Consider the following 16,956-nt stretch of genomic DNA (forward strand, 5'->3'; position numbering starts at 1 on the left):
CTCAGGTCCTCAAGCGGCTCGGATTGGACCATCAGGAAGGTCCCGGAAGGACGCTGCTATAAAACCTTCACATGGCCACTCGGCCATGCGCTAGTATAGACTCTTAAGGGGGACACGTGTGCGGGGTCAGGTACCATCTCTACTACTGCTACAATCCCTGCTTGCTGTCATCTAGTGCAACATTTCGTTTAATGGTACAATCTCTTCTACAACAGTCTTGAAGGAGTTCCCAGAGATGCTTAGCACTTGTTGGCCCTTTTGCCTTCACTTTGCGGTCCAGCTCACCCCAAACCATCTCGATTAGGTTTAGGTCTGGTGACTGTGGAGGCCAGGTCATCTGGCATAGCACCCCATCACTCTCCTTGGTCAAACAGCCCTTACACAGCCTGGAGGTGTGTTTGGGGTCATTTTCCTGTTGAAAAATAAATGATGGTCCAACTAAACGCAATCCGGATGGAATAGCATGCCACTGCAAGATGCTGTGGTAGCCATGCTGGTTCAGTATTCCTTCAATTTTGAATAAATCCCCAACAGTGTCACCAGCAAAGCACCCCCACACCATCACACCTTCTCCTCCATGCTTCACGATGGGAACCAGGCATGTAAAGTCCATCCGTTCACCTTTTCTGCGTCGCACAAAGACACGGTGGTTGGAACCCAAAGATCTGAAATTTGGACTCATCAGACCAAAGCACAGATTTCCACTGGTCTAATGTCCATTCCTTGTGTTCTTTAGCCCAAACAAATCTCTTCTGCTTGTTGCCTGTCCTTAGCAGTGGTTTCCTAGCAGCTAGGAGTTTGGAAGCAAATGGGAACAGTGATATGGGGCAATAGATGGGCATAGCAGTTGGGTCAAGGTTAGTTTTTTGAGGATGGGTGTGATGGTGGCATGTTTGAAGGCAGAGGGGAAGGTACTAGAAGATACTGATAGGGGCGACTGAGTCTATGGATGATGTGAGGGTGCCGTTGTAGAAAGCAGTGGTGCTGTCCATGTCATGGAGTGAAGATATGGAGGACAGAGGTAGAAGAGTGGCTGAGAGTGTCTAGGTGTGCGAGGTTTCTGTGACAATGTGCTAGTGGTTGGACATGGGGAGCAGGTGAGAAGGACAAGGATGAGAAGGTGAGTAGATGGTGGACAGATAAGGGGAAGGGAGAGGTTGTGAGATTAGGTAGGAAACAGAGGCGGGTGAAGACGAGGTCTAAAGTATGTCCGTCTGTGTGGGTGGCTGTGGAGGACCACTGAGTAAGTCCAAAGGATGAGGTAAGTGACAGGAGTTTGGAGGCTTCTGGCTGGTGGGTGTCAATGGGGATGTTGAAGTCCCCCATGATGATGGTGGGGATGTCAGCAGATAGAAAGTGGAGGAGCCAGGTGGAGAATTGGTCATTGAAGGCAGTAGCTGAGCCCGGTGGTCGGTATATGACTGCCATTTGGAGATTAGAGGGAGAGTAGATACAGACAGAGTGAACCTCGAAAGAAAGGAAGTTAAGGGAGGGTGGGGGTTGTATAGGGTTAAAGGAGCAGTTTTAGAAAGGAAGAAACCCACTCCGCCGCCATGTCAGTTCTGAAGAGGAATAACTACAGGTCCCAGCATGCAATGACAGACTGTAGTCTTGGTCAGGTCTGCAGCTCTCACATGACAGCTCAAGGTAAGTCTACATGACAGTCATGTGCCTGCCCCAGGCAGCAGAGACATTCTGGGATTTCCTGGCTGTACTTTCCGAGTGCATAAGATTCTCCGTCTTATCTATTAGTAATTCTAGCCGTTCTCTTCTTTGGGCTACCAGATCTGGAAAATGGAATATATAATATATATATATATATATATATATATACATATATATATATACCGTATTTTCCGCTTTGTAAGACGCACTTTTTTTCCCCAAAAATTTTGGGGGAAAACAGGGGTGCGTCTTACAAAGCGGACATGCCTTACCTAAGCTGTGATCGGGGGCGTCCGGCGGTTGCTGGCCGCTGCTGCGGGTGTGTCCGGTGCCGCGTTGTGTGCCCGTCGATGCCCGGGGCTCTGCCAACATTGTGCGACAGGCCAGAGCCCCGGCATTTCCTCAGTTCCCTGTGTGCCGGTAAAAAGATGGCCGCCGGCGCGTGCGCAGATGGGATCTCGGGACCCAGTTCTCGAGAGATGAGATTTGAAATCTCATCTCTCGAGAGGTGGGTCCCGAGATCCCATCTGCGCACGCGCCGGCGGCCATTTTCCCTGCGTTCCCTGTGTGCGCGCGGTGGTGCCTGCAAAAAAATGGCCGCCGTGAGTGCGCAGATGGGATCTCGGGATCCAGCTCTCGAGAGATGAGATTTCAGATCTCATCTCTCGAGAACTGGTCCCGAGATCCCATCTGCGCACGCGCCGGCGGCCATTTTTTTTTTACCGGCACTTCAGCGCACATATACAGGGAACCGAGGAAATGCTGGGGCTCTGGTCTGTCGAACAATGTCGGCAGAGCCCCGGGCATCGATGGGCACACAACGCCGCACCGGAGCACCCGCAGCACCGGCTTCCAACCGCCGGACAAGTGGAGAAACCTGACACCAGCACAAGACTCTGCAGCAGCAACAGCACACATCGGAGCCCCCCCTCATCCCTGAATGCGGCCTGCAGCATCACTCCACGCCTGCCTCCTCCAGCAGCGAGCCTGGGACCCCTCTACACCGCAGCCACCAACCCCGGTAAGCAATAAGATGCAAGGATTATAAGAGGCACCACCATTTTATTAAAAAATATTTTTTTCTTATTTTTCTCCTCAAAAATTGTGGTGCGTCTTATAATCCAGAGCGTCTTATAAAGCGAAAAATACGGTATATATATATATATATATATATATACAGTATATATATATATAAAATATGTATATAACAATAATTGTAGTAAATTAGATATTAATCTAAATTATTGATATGATGCCATGCAAAAAACAGCCCAGGATGATAAATAGACATATCAGAGTATATGCATAATACAGACCAAGGGAACAATTTCTGTTGTATAAAAGTATATAAAAATATAATAATAAATGTGAATATGGGGAAAAAAATATTTTCCTTGTTTCTTTCTTTTTTCTTCTTTTCTTTCCATTTTTTTTCTTTTTGTAAAATTATTATATACATGCACACAAATATACATATAAAAATATACTATCATAAATTTCATATATGGAGATGAAGTATTATTTCATATGTGAGTTATATCCTATGTCCTAGAAAAAATACAAAAAGAAAATTATTTTATTATTATTGATAACACTTCATCTAGACAACTAAAAAAACGGCAAAAGGTAAGTATTCACTGCTGGAAAAAAGTATTTATATGGAAAATTGGGAAAGAAAAAAAGAAAAAAGACTTAAGAGCCAAGGATAAATATCTGATGTGTATATAATAACAGACACGAGATCAATATTTTATAGGAAACTCCCAAAGCCCCATTGTTCATTGAACCCCTTGGCTTCATCCATTTAATAATGTGATTCATTTGCTTTCTAATTGGGCCAATTTCTTGGTCATGTCACCTCTTCTAGTACCTGGATAAAGACCATCAATTCCCCAAAAGCGGAGTAAGGGTGACTGATGGAATTCACAAAAATATCTGGCTAAAGGATTACATTTTGTGTTCGTACCCAAGTCTTCCTGTGGGATCTTTTGTGACGCCTGAATATCCTTCATGTGTTTAAGGATCCGGATTCTCAGTTCCTGCGTTATGCCGACATGAATCAGACCACAAGGGCAAGTTGTAAGATAAATGACTAAGGTTGTCCTGCAGCTAATACAATGTAATACCTCGATATCGCGCTCTCTTGCTGAATCTGAGAAGGTCTCTGTTTTGTCAGTATATTTGCTCGCCTTGCAGTTTCCACAGTTCCAAGTGCCCCACTTGGGGGCTTTTCAGCCAAATAAAGATGTTGCAGTTGGAGGGATATGAAGATCGTGCACCAACATGTCATGTAAAGTCTTGCTACATTTAGCCGCAATAAGAGGCCGGTCTGATAGAAATTGAAATGTTTAGTGGATGAGCCCCAATTGTGACATCACTCATTTGTAGCCCGGCCCACCACAATGTCACTCATGTGTAGTCCCGCACACCATGATGTCACAATTGGGTTCCAGTTGTGATGTCACGGAATCCTTGGTTATAACCAGCGATTTTGCAGTGAGATCCTTTGTCTGGAGAAGCTGATTGTGCCGTACACAGTAAGCGATGTTCCTCCAGGCTCCAATGCTGTTTAGACTACTTCTAGTTCTCAGCGTGCTATTAGCACCTGCGGAAGGTGCACCCATCTTTATCCGCAACCCTCGATCACACGAGCAGATCAGGATTAAAGAAGGTAAGAGCAATACCGGATATACTCTGACTATGGGGTTAACCCCTTCCCTCCTCAGCAAATTTTTGTTTTTGGGTTTTTTTTCTTCTCCACCTCTTCCAAGAGCCATAACTTTTTTCCCTTCATATGGCCGTATGAGGACTTGTTTATCTTTTTGCGGGACGAGTTGTAGTTTTGAATTGCATTATTCATTTTACCATGTAATGTGAAATTGGGGAAAGATGCAGTTTGGGTTCCAGTGTCCAATCTAATAACACATAGAGGAGACACCGAGCATTAATACTGCTCTCTCCTTGCTGGATGCACTGACTACTGCATGTAGCAGAAGGCGCCCACAAGAGACAGGCGATAAGCAGCTCAGAAATCAGATATGTCCTTCACATGTAACATTTCACCTCCGGCCCCAGAAACTATTAGGATCCATTATTAGGGCCCAGTTTATGAGCGTCAGGCTCCGTGTCATTAGGGGTTCTGTAACTTCTCTTCTGTGACTGGAGATTTATATGACGTCACATAATACATGGAATGGAGGATTTTTCATGTGTTACTTGTAATTTCAGGTGACATCTCCCATCATGTGTTCTTTTATAATCCTGGAATAGGGAACAAACAGATCTCTGAATTGTCCATTATATATTGATATGACGTAAAAAAAATCTATAATTTTTCCAAACTAAATTCCAATCTTTTAATAGTCATACTTGGTTCCTCAGGCCGCCCAGTCCATGTATTTGGTTTCCACTTCTGCACACATTCCAGCTCTAGTTACTGATCACTTATGTTCTCTCTCTTTTTAGAGAATATCACCATGTCTCCAAAAATATCTGAGGATATAGTCTATGAGATTGTTATACCTGCTGCCGCCATTCTCTTCATCCTCGCAGTAATCATTGGTCCCATTGCTATCATCTATTGGTAAGTATAGTAAGTCATGATTTATGGGCTACACAGGAGTCTGTAGAGGAAATGTCACATCTTCAGGTTACTCCAGTAATGGGAATATTTTAGTGTAGGCCTCTTGTGGCTCACACATGTCACCTTGGAGCTGTGCCCTGCGGGTAACTGATGGGTATATATTAGACTTTGTAGGGATTCACGCTCTCAGGTATTAGGTAGCGCTCACACAGTCAATGAGGTTTGGTCCAGACCGGTGCAGCTTTATTCCTTTCATAAAACTCCAGCTCACAAGCTCCATCCAGCAGACTGAAACATCTGGTGAACACAGGCCCTGGTTTCAGCAAAAAGTTATATGGGGGCTCCTTATCAAATCCTGCAAAGCTCGGACTTAACCCTTTCCTACCTGGCTCTGCTACAACTTGTATATACTTTACTAAACTAAATTGCTGATTGTCATAGACACCAACATGACTGACTGGTGATCTACAGATAGGACTAGATAAAATGATTCATTCTTACTTTCTGCAGAATACAGACATGTTTTACTTTGTGATTTACAATGTGACTTTTATTTTGCAAATTTATAGTTGTCTGAAAAAGAAAAAGCCAATGAAAGACGTTGAAAGTCAGAATTGCACAGACGACTTTACAGAGAGCAACACCAAACTAAATGGTAACTACAGCCGGATAAATCTGACCTTACAGCAGCTCTCCAGCTCCATATGTATTGTCTAATCCCTTCTAGATATATCAGTAGTGTACATGTGATAAAATACTTACCATTTGCCGTCTTCTCTGGTTTCCGGAGCCATTCTGGTCGTCTTCTGAACCATATAGCTACGATTCAGCTTTGTCGGCTCACACAGCGTCTTATGTGTGGTGCGGTAGCGGTTTCCCCAATGTCATCCTATGAATCTCAGAGCGAGGTTCCATACACTTATAATGAGAATGCAACTTCCACTCCTCACATAAGAAAGACTTTGTGATATCCAGTCCGATTTACAGTCACATGGTTCAGCAGAAGACTGGAGCAGTGCTGCAAACCGGAGAAGCCAGCGATCAGTGCTTTACCATATACACTACTGATATGTTCAGAAGTGATTAGCAATACACATTTATCTCAGAGCGCTTCTTTGATATCTCTATTTATACAGACAGTTATTGTCGGCTTTTATATCACATGGAAGCAGTCCGCATTGTGAAGTCCGTTACTGGCACTGGGGACATTCCGATTTGTCCTCTTCTATGTCTAAAATGTATTTAATAGGAAAACAACAATAAAGAAAAAAAAATAGTCTCTTAAAGGATCTTGTTAGAATAAGATTCCTAAACATACAATAGAAACATGATAGAAGCTTTCATGTAAGAAATGTTGATTTCAATGTTTTGTGTTATAGGAAAACATGAGGACGACATAACAATCACGACTGATGATTCTCCTCATGGACCCGGGAATGAGCAGAGAGACGTCCTCACAGGCAGCGAGATCTCAGTGCCTGGATACCCTGATGCAATAGACAGTATCAGCCCGGATGAGGATGAGGTCACCTCCTCTGACAGTAAGTTGTCAGGGATTTCATTAAATAGGTTTAATAGAAAAACAACCTAATATATAAATAATAAAATGGTCTCCTATAGGAACTTTCAGTGAATGAGCCATTAATATATTGGTAGCTATAGAGGCTCAGCCCCTCTGTTGTCATAGTTCAGTGTACCATCTAGAGGTTATAATATCATATATACTGATAATCTCCAATAAACATATAGAAGATTTTATTAATGTTACGTTCAATTTTTTCCATTACAGGTGATCATGAGGTGAAAAGAACTGTTACAAATGAGGATGTTCCTCATGGACCTGAGGCTGAAAAGGGAGACGTCTTCGAAGAAACCAAGAGCGACATGGCTGACCCCACTGATATAAGCATCACTAGCAGCCTTGATGGGAATGTGGTCATCCCCTCTGACAGTAAGTTTCAGAACTATTAGAAGAAATATAGTTAAAGAGTAAAAAAAACTATTTTTACTTAAATGATATAGCAGTAATTTCCAAGATAATAAACCTACTAATATAGAGTCTGCATGACTGTAGAAATAATATATTGCACAGCAGGCCAGCGACTTTCTGGTGCCAGAGGGTGGTAGCCGTGTTCAAGCTGCTGCACCATGACGCCCTGGTACTTTACAGAAAAATCGTGTCCCTGTTCCAGTGTGCTATCTCATGTAAGGTGCGTTATACTCACTTGTAGGTCTCAGGACTCCGCTGTCTTAACCCCTTTACAACATTGGGTATAATAGTACTCCCATGCCAGACTTCCCCTGTTTGTTGCGGGCTCTGGTGCTGAGCTTGCACCTTTCCAGGCACATGACAGCTAATCTTTGCAGCTGACATGTGCCCACAACAGCCGCGGGTGGGATCACAGTTCTGCAGCAGAACAGGGAATTAAGTGCATTGTGAAATCCCTCAGAACAGTGTGAAGTTTTTGGTGCAACTTTTAGTGGTCAAATTTCCTTACGGGCAAATTTCCATGTGGGTAAATTTCCTCATGGACAAATTTCCATGAAGGAAACATTCTGGGTGGGTAAATTTTTCTGTGGGCTTTCATCGCTTTGGACTTTTTTCTGTGGGCAATTTTCTTGAACCGTCATCTCCCATCATGTGTTTGTTCCTTATTCCAGGATTATAAAAAAATCAATCTCTGTATTGTCCATTATATTGATATGACATCAAAAGCAATTTATAATTTTTCCAAACCAAATATCCCACTTTTTAATAGTCATACTTGGTTCCTCAGTCAGCCCAGCCCATGTATTTGGTTTTCACTTTTGCACACATTCCAGCTCTGGTTACCTGATCACTTTTGTTATTTCTTTTTCTAGTTCAGATCACTGACTCTCCAAAAACTTCTGAGGATAGCGTCACTAAGATTGATTATAGTAGATGCCACCATTCTATTTATCATCTCAGTAACCATAGTTGCCAGTGTTGCGATCCTTGCTATTGGTTCCATCAATGGGTAAGTAGATAAGTAGTAGTAGTAAGTAATGATTTAGGGCTATACAGGAGTCTGTAGAGGAAATGTCACATCTTCAGGTTGCTCGAGTAATGGGAATATTTTAGTGTAGACCTCTTGTGGCTCACACTTGTCACCCTGGAGTTGTGCCCTGCGGGTAACTGATGGGCATATGTTAGACTTTGTAAGGAGTCACGCTCTCAGGTAGGCATTAGCTAGCGTTCAAATAGTCAATGCGTTTTTGTCCAATCCGTTGCAGTTTTATTGTTTTCGTAAAACTCCAAGGGATAAAAAACTAAAAACAGCAAATAAACAGCTAATTTGGCAGAGTACATATGTCAGTGCAGGCTCACCCAAACAGATTACAGTCATTTCTCCAAGAGAAAACTTCATACACAGGAGAGGCAGAATCCCATCAATTTCTGTATCCTCTTCAGCCTGAGCTCCAGCAGCCTCCAGTGCCAAACAGAAGTGTTCAACTCCTGGGCACGGTTCACACTGAACAGGCTGCAGCTGACACACTGTTCTCTGCTGCTCCTGCACACAGACTGCTCAGCTTTCCTAGCTGACCCATGCTGTCTTTATTCAGAGAGAGATCCTGCCACATCTTCCTCTCGGCTACAGCTCACATATTGGCTGAACTCTCTCCTGCTCCAGCACACTTGACTCTGCTTCATCCAGCATACTCACACACCTAGTGAACACAGGCCATGGTTTTAGTAAAAAAAAAAAGTAAGGTGGGTGCATCTAATCAAATCCTGCAAAGCTAGGACTTATACCTGTACTACTTGGTGTTTCAGGAGGCAAGGTTGCTGCTTCAGGAGGCTGGCAGCGGCAGGAGTGAGCGAGGCTGCGGTGTCTGGCATCTCAGAAGGTGTCGTGTCGGTGGGTGTAGTTAATTTTCCCTATTGTATCACTGCGCTAAATGGCCGCCGGAGGCGGTGCATGCGCAGATTCAGATATCTGTAGACGAGATCTTACACCGCTCCTCCCGCCTTCCTAATTTCTTCAGTGTTTTATCTACTTCATCCTATTTTATTCTTTTCAATGGTGATTTTTTTCTTACAAACTATTGGGTGGATATGCCATAAACGGATAAGATGGGAATAGCCCTTTAAAGCTAGGATTTAGCTTTGTATAAAAGTCTATATTTTGTATAGAGAAGCCCTGAGATCTGATCTATAAGATACAAACCATTATTTATATCAAACTGGATTCTGCAATAGGCCATAGATTAGTGATGTAATATTATCTAGATTCTCCTAAGGGGATGTCATGTAAAAAAAAAAATCTGTATCATATGTTTCTTATATATAATATTCTGCTGCTCCATGTTTATTCATAATCCCTTATTGTTTCTGCAGCTAGAACGAGAGTTCGCTAAGTTCACCAATGAACAAGGAATCCAGCCGGAGACGACTACTCCTCTACAACTCCCTTACATGGTGGCTACCATGTGAGGATCAGGCAACCTGTGATTAAGGAAAAAGAGGCAGATTCCAGGGTCGGTCTCTGCTCTCACCCATGGATATGACCCTTACCGGACTTTTCGCAGTCAGACGTGTTCTCGGACAAGTGACTAACCTGCTGCATGAAGAGACAGACTCCAGGCTTGGACTGCTCTCAACTATGGACATGACACTTACCGGACTTTCTGCAGTCAGACGTGTTCACGGACAAGTGAAGTACCTGCTGCATGAAGAGGCAGATTCCAGGCTTGGACTGCTCTCACCTATGGACATGATACTTACCGGACTTTCCGCAGTCAGACGTGTTCACGGACAAGTGACTTACCTGCTGCATGAAGAGGCAGATTCCAGGCTTGGACTGTTCTCACCTATGGATATGACACATACCTGACATTCTGCAGTCAGACGTATTCACAGACAAGTGACATACCTGCTGCATGAAGAGGCAGATTCCAGGCTTGGACTGCTCTCATTCAGTCATATGACAATTACCAGACTTTCAGCAGCCAAATGTACCCACGACACAGGTGAGGTATCGGCTGTAAGAAAAGGCAGATTCCGGGCTCGGTGTCTGCTCTCACCTATCCAGAGCCCAAGGGAAGGGCACTCCTTTAACCTTGGTTCCCTAGAGGTTTCCTCCACTGGGGGTTTTTCCTCTCCTGTTAAAGGACGACTCTTCGTGAGTCAAGGGCCCATCTTCATCAGGGCCACATTTAAGACTACTGTCCTGACTTCTAATGGAAACCCACATTATCCAACTTGAATAAAGTAATTAATGAAGTCAGCGTATATCATATATATCTGAGCTTTCTTTATGATCTTTACAATACAGCAGAATATACATAGCACTGGACTACTTTGTATAGTCATTACCATTACACATGGCTGCTGATCATCCCTTTTTCTTGCACACATGTAATCTAGGGTACAAGTAGTGTAACGCTTAAAAGCAATATATCCACTTCTCAACATGCGATCTACATGTATGTCACATGTCCGATGCGGTTCTATGGAGTGAGTTCTGGAGGATAGCCCAATTCATATATAGTAGATGTCGGCTGCTTTATACAGCTGGCACCCGCTTCTAACAACCTGCCTTGAACTGCCTCTTTTTATTCATTAGATGCCCTTTTAAGTGGTTTGATGCAGGAGTTAAGTATCTGTGTTTTCATTTATGTTGCCCTTCGGCCCATCATAGGGAGCTGAAGGTGTCCCATGGCATTTAGGGTCCCACTGAAGGCAATATTACTGCCTTCTTGTATCTCATGTTCATAATATAAAAACAGTTATACAAAATTAATTACCCCATTTATGAAATGCTGAAGGAAAAAAATATAAAGATCCAACGGCTGTAAAAAATGTAATAAAAAGCAATCAAATCGTTCTATGTTCTATGTACATAAGCCCTCACATAGGTGTATGTGCAGAAATATTTAAAAAATGGGGTCTAGTAAATGGCAGCTAAACTGAGTCCTTAAAGAGTTGCCAAAGTGAGTTTCTAAAGATGCTTGGAGGTCAAAATCTGCCTTCAAAACCATGTATTGAAGCCTTCTATGATGACTATGTAATCTCCAAGGGACTATAGCCACCAAGATTACCTGATTTAACACGACTGGAGTTTTTCCTTTGGGGCCATTTGAAACGTTAGGTGTAGAGTAACAAGCAACAAACATTACAGGCCCTCCGAGAGAACAAACAGCGAGAAATTCAGGCTATGACCCCAGACCTCCTGGGCAATATATTCTACAATATGGAACTGCGCGTGCAGGCGTGCTTGGATGTTAATGGTGGACATTTTTAACACCTGCTTTAAAATATCAGGTTCTTAAGAACCAAAGTATGTACAATCCACAATTCAATGCAATAGATTGTCTCTTTTAGAAGTTACGCATTTTTTCAAGGTAAAATAACCCTGTTCTTTCAATCTGCAATGTAACTGTTTTGTTATGAAAGGAACTAATTTAGGATAATCAGCGCGATATAGACAATCAAGTCAATTTTAACTTTATCTGATCAGTTGTTCATTGTGAAAGTTATTCCAGGCTTCAGCAGGGTCTCAGATCACATCTGGACTTGCACGGTGGCAGCGGAGCGAGACAGCAGTCCTACCAAGTCTGCATTATTCATCAGATAGTTGTAAATATAAATGTAACTGCAGTATATGGCAGTACAGATTTGATTTGGTGGTACAAATGTTTCATAAACTGATTATTTTATATTAATTCTGATAAAGATTAACACTTTTACTCATTTCATAAAAAATATACCTGCCTGTGATCATGTAGCCAGGCTCTTTTTCATGCTGGCTGTGGTTTGGGGCAGCATAAATCAGGTGACGGGTTCCCTTTAAAGCTAACCTGTCAGCAGTTTTGACCGATATAAGATGCGGCCAGTGCCTTTCAGGGCTTATCTACAGCATTCTATAATGCTGTAGATAAGCTCCCGATCTGACCTGAAAGATAAGAAAAATAAGTTTTATTATACTCACCCGGGGAGGGGCAATCCAGTCCGATGGGTGTCGCAGGTCCGGGTCCGGCGCCTTCCATTTTCTTACATAGTAACATAGTAACATAGTTTTGAAGGCTGAAGGAAGACCTTATGTCCATCTAGTTCAGCTGTTCTGCATTGTTGATCCTGGGGAAGGCAAAAAACCCACAGAGTAGAAGCCAATTTTCTCTATTGGGAAAAAAAATTCCTTCCCCTAAGCTGGGTCAACCATCTACCTATAATATTCTGTTATTCGTAACCTTCTATACTGTTACTCACAAGAAAAGCATCCATTCCTTTCTTAAATTCATTCAGTGAGTTGGCCATCACCACTTCCTCAGGAAGAGAATTCCAGAGCCTCACTGCTCTTATCGTGAAGAACCCTCTTCTATGCTGGTGCAGAAATTGTCTTTCCTCCAAACGAAGAGAATGCCCCCTTGTTCTTGTCACAGTCCTTGGTACAAACAGTTCCTTGGAGAGATCTCTGTATTGCCCTCTGATATACTTGTACATATATATTAAGTCTCCCCTAAGTCTTCTCTTTTCTAGAGTAAATAGACCTAATTTTGATAACCTTTCTGGGTATTGTAGTGAACCAACTCCATTTGTCATTTTAGTAGCCCGCCTTTGAACCCTTTCAAGTTCAGTAATGTCTTTCTTGAGCACCGGCGTCCAAAATTGCACACAATACTCCAAGTGTGGTCTGACGAGTGATTTGTACAGAGGGAGAATTATGTTTTCACCTCGTGTCCCCAGACCTCTTCTAATGCATCCCATGACCCTATTTGCTTTGGTGGCAGCTGCCTGACACTGGGCACTCCAATTTAGCTTCTTATTGACTAAGATGCCTAAGTCTTTTTCCATGTCTGATTTCCCCAGCAGTTTCCCATTTAGTAAGTAATTATAGCATCTGTTTGTCCTTCCCATGTGCATAACCTTACACTTATCTGTGTTAAACCTGATTTGCCATTGTTCAGCCCAATTCTCCAATTTACTCAAATCTGTCTGTAGTTGCAAACTGTCCTCCTTTGTGTTAACTACCTTACATAGTTTTGTATCATCTGCAAATACTGATATTTTAATGTGCAAGCCATCCAATAGATCATTAATAAATATATTAAATAGTAGGGGGCCCAATACAGAACCCTGTGGTACCCCACTAGTAACCCTGGCCCAATCTGAGTATGCACCATTAATAACCACTCTTTGTTTTCTATCACTAAGCCAGCTACCTACCCATCTACACACATTTTCCCCTAGCCCAAGCTTTCTCATCTTACTTACCAATCTTTTATGTGGGACAGTGTCAAATGCTTTAGAGAAGTCGAGATAAATGACATCCAATAATTCTCCTTGGTCCATTTGAGAGTTTACATCCTCATAGAAGCTGATCAGGTTAGTTTGACAGGAGCGATCCTTCATAAATCCATGTTGATATGGAGTTAAACATTTATTAACATTGAGATATTCCATAATGGTATCCCTTAGAAACCCTTCAAAAATTTTACCCACAACAGATGTTAAGCTTACCGGCCTATAGTTTCCAGGTTCCCTTTTACACCCCTTTTTGAATATTGGTACCACATTTGCTTGCCGCCAATCAATAGGAACAGACCCTGTTTCTATAGAGTCTTTAAATATAAGGAATAGAGGCCTGTCTATCACATTACTTAACTCCCTTAATACCCGAGGGTGAATGCCATCAGGGCCTGGTGATTTGTAAATTTTAATCTTACTAAGGCGGTTTTGCACTTCTTCCTGGGTTAGGCAGGTAATACTTTTTTTTTCAAATTCGTTTATTAAATCATAAGCAGTTTTACAATACATACATTCAGTGCAAAATGTTAAGCCTAGTACAAAATAGATATGTACAATTAGCATGAAGACATGAGGCATAATATGTGCATCAACTGTATGTAAATAAAGCAGACATAATATCAATTGAATCACAATGGTGTTATGTTATTGAACTAGTAATAAAACCTGCCTGGCTTCTAAACTCTACCGACAGCTACTAAAACATTAACTATTCTGCAGCCTACTTCTATATAGCAAGCAGTTTATTGTGCGACATCTCCGCTCTGCAAGATAAAGTGAGAGGAGTTCCATCTCTCCCAGATCTTTTTAAATTTACCTGGGCACCCTCTATTCTGATACCGTGTCCTTTCATATGGGATAATCGAATTTAGGAGAGTGATCCAGGACCCAAGAGAAGGAGGTGAATTCCCCATCCATCGTAGTGCCAGTATCTTTCGTGCCATGAACAGTGTCTCCCGTAAAAAAATCCCAACATAATGACCCCGCGTCTCCTCATCCCACACTCCAAACAGACATATCAGCGGTTCGAGGGGAACAGGCGTTTGTACCAAGGATGTTAATAACGACGTCACCCCTCTCCAGAATTGCACAACAACAGGACAGCACCAAATCATATGAATAAAGTCTGCATCCATTGAATGACATCTCAAACATTCCGATGACGGATATCGGCCCATCTTAAAGAGTCGAATTGGGGTCAAATATGATTGATTAATAATGTACAATTGTATCATCCTGTTGTTGGCAGACGGAGACACCCAGATTGGTGACTCCAGAATTTCTTCCCATTCCTCATCCCGTGTATCAGGAATGAGCCTCTCCCATTTCTTCTTAACGGAGTCTATGGCGCATTCTGTCCCCACTGACAACATATATGTATATAGAGAGGAGATGAGACCTTGAGGGCCCTGTGACTTGAGGATCCCTATCAAGGGCAGAGACGAAATGGCATCACTCATATCTAAATTTCTCATATGCGATTGAAAAGCTGACCTTAGTTGTAGATAACGGAAAAACTGGGATCTCGGGACACCGCGATTGACTTGTAATTGCTCAAAGGATATTAAAGTACCATGATCGTATAGATCACCTATCGTAGAGACACCGTACTGAACCCAGAACTCGGCAGACGGATGTTCACGCAGCACCGGGAGGTAGTCATTATTCCACAGGGGCATTTCAGCTATAACATCGCCAAATCCAACCACCCCCTTAATCTGTCTCCATATTGATCGTGCCAGACGGAGCAGAGGCAGCAGTCTCGGGACATTTATTTTCCTCATTTCTAAAATACCTAGTGGGCAACCAGTCCCTGCAGCATGAAGAAAATGACTCTCAGAATTCGGGAGGTGGCTTCCAGGCATGCATGTACTTAAGGCCTTGGCCTGTCCAGCTAGATAATATAAAAAGAAATTGGGTAATGCTGCTCCCCCTCCCCTCTTGGGCCTCTGTAGAGTGGTCAGCTTTAGTTTAGGCCTGGCTTTCCCCCAAATAAAGGATGTGGTTTGGGAATTTAAATGAGCAAAAAAGGATTTGGGCACTACCACCGCACTATGTTGAAGAAAGTAGTTAAGCTTGGGGAGTAATATCATTTTAATTAAATTAATACGTCCGGCTACAGACAATGGAAGCTTACCCCAGATCGCAAATTTACCCCTAACCGTCTCCAGCAGTGGTTGTATATTAAGTTGTAGATCAAATTTACTGCCCTTAGAGATATGAACCCCCAAATATTTGAAACTGGTCACGATGGGCAGCAGGGAGAGAGTCTCAAGTCGTGGCATTGGAGCATGGGAAAGAGGCATCAAAGCAGATTTATCCCAATTTATGTAAAGGCCAGAATATTTACTAAATTTATTTATGGTAGTAGAAAAATATTCAGGATTGAGAGTCCTCAGTAGTTGATACCTTTTAATGGCTAACTGAAAAGATGGTAACACATTGCAAGCTTTCGAGACTACTCAGGTCTCTTCATCAGGCTAGACTAATGCAAAATCTGAAGTCACATATTTATGCACAATACAGCCTAGAAAAAATGCAATAGATAAGACAAGTGACGTGAAGCAGAACTATCAATAAGGGAGAGGGAGAAACATAAATATAAACATTGGACCAGTTCATAGATAAGGAGTCCGGATGTTTTATGGTCCTCTGATTGGGGTCTAGTTCTGTATTGTGATGCCCCCACAAGGTTTTAAAAGGAAATTCCTTAATTGATGTAAAAAGACATAAATCCATGCGACACCTTCATTCCAGCACTGAGAGTGTCAAAGGTCGTCATAAATTTGTACTCCCGTACTCGTCTCTCTCTCTGAGAATTGAAGTTACCTTGCAATACCAGTAATTTCATATCCACGTTGCTGTGATCAGGGATACAGAAATGTTTTGCCACAGGTAGATTCATTCTTTTTTCTCTTATTGTGTGACGATGAGCATTCATCCTTGTTCTAAGCTTTTGCCCTGTCTCTCCAACATACAGACCCCCAGTTGGACATTTAGTACAAATAATTAAGTACACCACAATAGATGTAATGCAGGTGAAAGTACCTGGGATCTTGTAGTCCTGATGTGAGTTGGGGATCTTTATCTTGTCCGTGGTCATTATAAATGGACAGGTTTTACATTTTTTCTGGTTGCAAGGAAAGGTTCCTGCAGCTGTTGGAGAGGACAGGGAGCTTCTGACAATGATGCTTCTTAAATTTGGGGGCTGCCTAAAACACAGCAGGGGGGGGTCTGGAAAAATGGATTTTAATCGGGCATCTTTTTGTAGTAAAGGTTGTAATTTCCGTGCAGCTCCCCTTAGCACCTCCAGATTTGGGTTGTAGGTGACTACTAGAGGCACTCGGTTATTTTCTTCTTTAGCTTTGTAATGTAACAGGTGATTCCTTGACAATCTGGTGGCTCTTGTAATTTGGTTTTCAATTGTTCTTGGATGGTA

Source organism: Dendrobates tinctorius, unplaced genomic scaffold (genome assembly GCF_039654945.1).
Source record: "Dendrobates tinctorius isolate UK_male_01 unplaced genomic scaffold, ASM3965494v1 ptg000129l, whole genome shotgun sequence".
Lineage (NCBI taxonomy): Eukaryota > Metazoa > Chordata > Amphibia > Anura > Dendrobatidae > Dendrobates > Dendrobates tinctorius.